Genomic DNA, 3,219 nt, shown 5'->3' with positions numbered 1-3,219 from the left:
GGGGGGGTGGGGGTGGGGGGGTGGGGGGGGTGGATCCCAGGGAGTTCCTGGCCAGCCAAATTAGCCCAAACAGCAAGATCTGTGTTCAGAAACACTTTCTGGGATTTAAAAAAAAAAAAAAAGTAGAAAGAAGTAAAGAAAGATCCCCAAGGTTAACCTCTGATGTCCACGTACAAACCTAGGTTAGGCACCCCATACACACATGCATCCACAACACACACACACACACACTCAAACCCTTTAGACTAGGGTCCCAGGCAGCAGTAATTTTTTTTTAATGAAATTTTCTATATGCTCAGGTGTAGTGTCCCTGGGAATCTTCAACTTAAGCCTACAGCAGAACTGTATGGAAGGCTGATAAGGATACAAACTACTGGGCCAGCCTTCCTTCCTTCCTTCTTTCTTTCCTTTTTTTTTTCTTTTTGAGACAAGGTCTCACAGCATCACCCAAGCTGGCTGTGAAGCTGTCATCCTTCCCTCTTGGCTTTGGAAATACTGGAATTACAGATGACTGCTATAGCACACCTGTGTATAACTTTCCTTTCCAGCTAGCTACATTGTAGCTGGGGTGATGAGGGTAAGTGAGTCAGTCACCTGGGCCACTACTGGGTAATCCTTGATCTACAGATGTGTTGGAGACAGTTAGTTGGCTTGCTTTTTAACTCCAGGACTTTGAAGAGTCATCTGCAGACCTGATGGATGTTGCATATACCCAGGGGTTTTGAACATGGATGGACTTAATGGCAGCAATAGTGAGATGAATAATGCTGGTGCCCCCCCACCCCCACCCCCTGCTTTGGGGGAAAGATTGAGATATTCTTAAAGAACTGACATTTCTTCCCCCTCAGACATTATGTAGCCTTGGCTAATCTGGAACCCACTTGTGATGGTTTGTATATCCTTGAACCAGGGAGTGGCACCGTCTAGAGGTGTGGCCTTGTTGGAATAGGTGTGACCTGGTTGGAATGGGTGTGTCACTGTGGGTGTGGGCATAAGATCCTCACCCTAGTTGCCTGGAAGTCAGTCTTCCACTAGCAGCCTTTGGATGAAGACATTTGGACTCTCAGCTCTGCCTGTGCCATGCCTGCCTGGATACTGCCATGCTCTCACCTTGATGATAATGGACTGAACCTCTGAGCCTGTAAGCCAGCCCCAATTAAATGTTGTTTTTTATAAGACTTGCCTGGGTCATGGTGTCTGTTCACAGCAGTAGAACCCTAACTAAGACAGAAGTTGGTACTGGGAGTTGGGTATTGCTGCGATAGGCACTTGAGGATGGTTAAGCAACAGAGACTGATAATGAGTTAGCCGGGCATTTGAGATCCAGCGATCAGGGGGACCTTTGAGAACTCTTTCTATGGCGTGAGGAGCAGTTATGGTTAGAAGTTGTCCCAAAGTTAATTTGTCTGCATCTTTAGTCAGCAGGGCAGTGGCTGCTATAATCGTCAAGTGGTTTGGCCACATTTGGATCAAATTTCTTATACAGTTAGGCCACTGGTCATCATTGCCAGGGGCCCAAGTTTTGTGTCTCCACCCCTTTAACAATGCCTTGGCTTTCATCCACAAATAAATGGAAGGCTTAGTCATTTCTGGTAGAGCCAGGGCTGGGGCAGATAGCAATGCTAATTTGAAATCTCAGAAACTTTTTTCATTTTCTTCTGTCCATGTGAAAGTTTCCTCCTGCCCCCTAGTGGCCTCATAAAGTGGCTTAGCTGTCTCAGCAAAACCTGATGAGTCCACAGAAACCAGACGGCCTCAGGAATTCCCATATTTGACTCATGGATGTAGGCATCAGTTGGGATGCCTAAAATGATCTCCTTATGGGCTTGAGAAAGGCATCTTTGATCCCCACATTGACTAGAAACCCAAGTAGGTCCTCGTTCTTTTAGGAAGGGCAATGGGAGATTTGTTCCTCGATCCACTGGTCTTAAGTGAGATTCTTCATCCTTCTACCAAGAGGACACAGACCCAGGCTGAACCTCCCTGGACAGATATGTCGCCTTCTGGAGAGAAAGAAATGTGATCTCCCTAACAAGGGATAAGGACATTCAGGAATCACCAAGGAAGAGTGAGAGTCTTTTTACCCAAGACCACATATGCTTGGTGGTCCACAGGTAAGGTTTATTTCTTGTGGTGCCTTGAACCAGAGTGGTTTGATTTGTCATGGGTCCCAGAGGCTTCTGGAGGACGGAATGACACACCCAGTGTCAGCAAGAAAGTTGACTGGATTCTCCCATGCCCCAACTGTTAGTGTTATCCTAGGCTCAGGAGGGGACTTTGACCTTGATGGCCGACTTGCCATGATGACCTTAGGCTCTCTTTTCTGTTTAGGTTTTGGGGGGCACTCATTCTTCCAATGGCCCATTTCCTTATAGTAGGTACACTGATAATTTTGAAGCCTTGGCCAAATTGGTCAGTTTTGTTTTTATCATCTAGGGGTCTTCAAGGACCTATATTCCTTGTATGATCTCCTTGAGATTTCTGCATTGTGACATGAACTTTTGCTAGTTTCTTTTTTGTTGTTGTTTGGTGTTTTGTTGTTGTTGTTGAGACAGGGTTTCTCTGTGTAGCCCTGGCTGTCCTGGGACTCACTTTGTAGTGTAGGCCAGGCTGGCCTCAAACTCAGAAATCTGCCTGCCTCTGCCTCTCGAGTGCTGGGATTAAAGGAGTGCGGCACCACACCTGGCTTTTTGTTTTTTTGAGACAGGATTTCTCTGTATAGCCATGGCTGTCCTGGAACTCACTTTGTAGACCAGGCTGGCCTCAAACTCAGAAATCTGCCTGCCTCTGCCTCCCAAGTGCTGGGGTTAAAGGCATGTGCCACCACCGCCGGGCGGTCATCACCACCTTCTAAGACATGCTTTTACAATTTTATCAAATACAGGTGGTGGAGTTGGAGAGATGGCTCAGCAGTTAAGAGCAGTTGACGCTCTCACAGCGGATCTCGGTTTGGTTCCCAGCACTCCCACAGTGGCTAGTTTCATGAGAACCAGTGCCCTTTTCTTGACCTCCACAGAAAACCATGCACATGCTGCATATACATACCTGGAGGCAAAACACTTACAATCATAAACTGAAAATATCAGGTGGCTGTAAGCATGCGGGCTTATTTCTGAGCCACCTGTCTAATCTATCCCATTAGACTTTGATAAGAGGTTTCAATGGGGGACTGGAGAGATGGCTCAGAGGGTAAGAGCACTGACTGCTTTTCCAGAGGTC

This window comes from Mus caroli, chromosome 15 (genome assembly GCF_900094665.2).
Source record: "Mus caroli chromosome 15, CAROLI_EIJ_v1.1, whole genome shotgun sequence".
NCBI classification, from domain to species: Eukaryota; Metazoa; Chordata; class Mammalia; order Rodentia; family Muridae; genus Mus; species Mus caroli.
The sequence above is the reverse complement of the archived record's forward strand: the minus strand, read 5'-3'. Positions refer to the sequence as shown.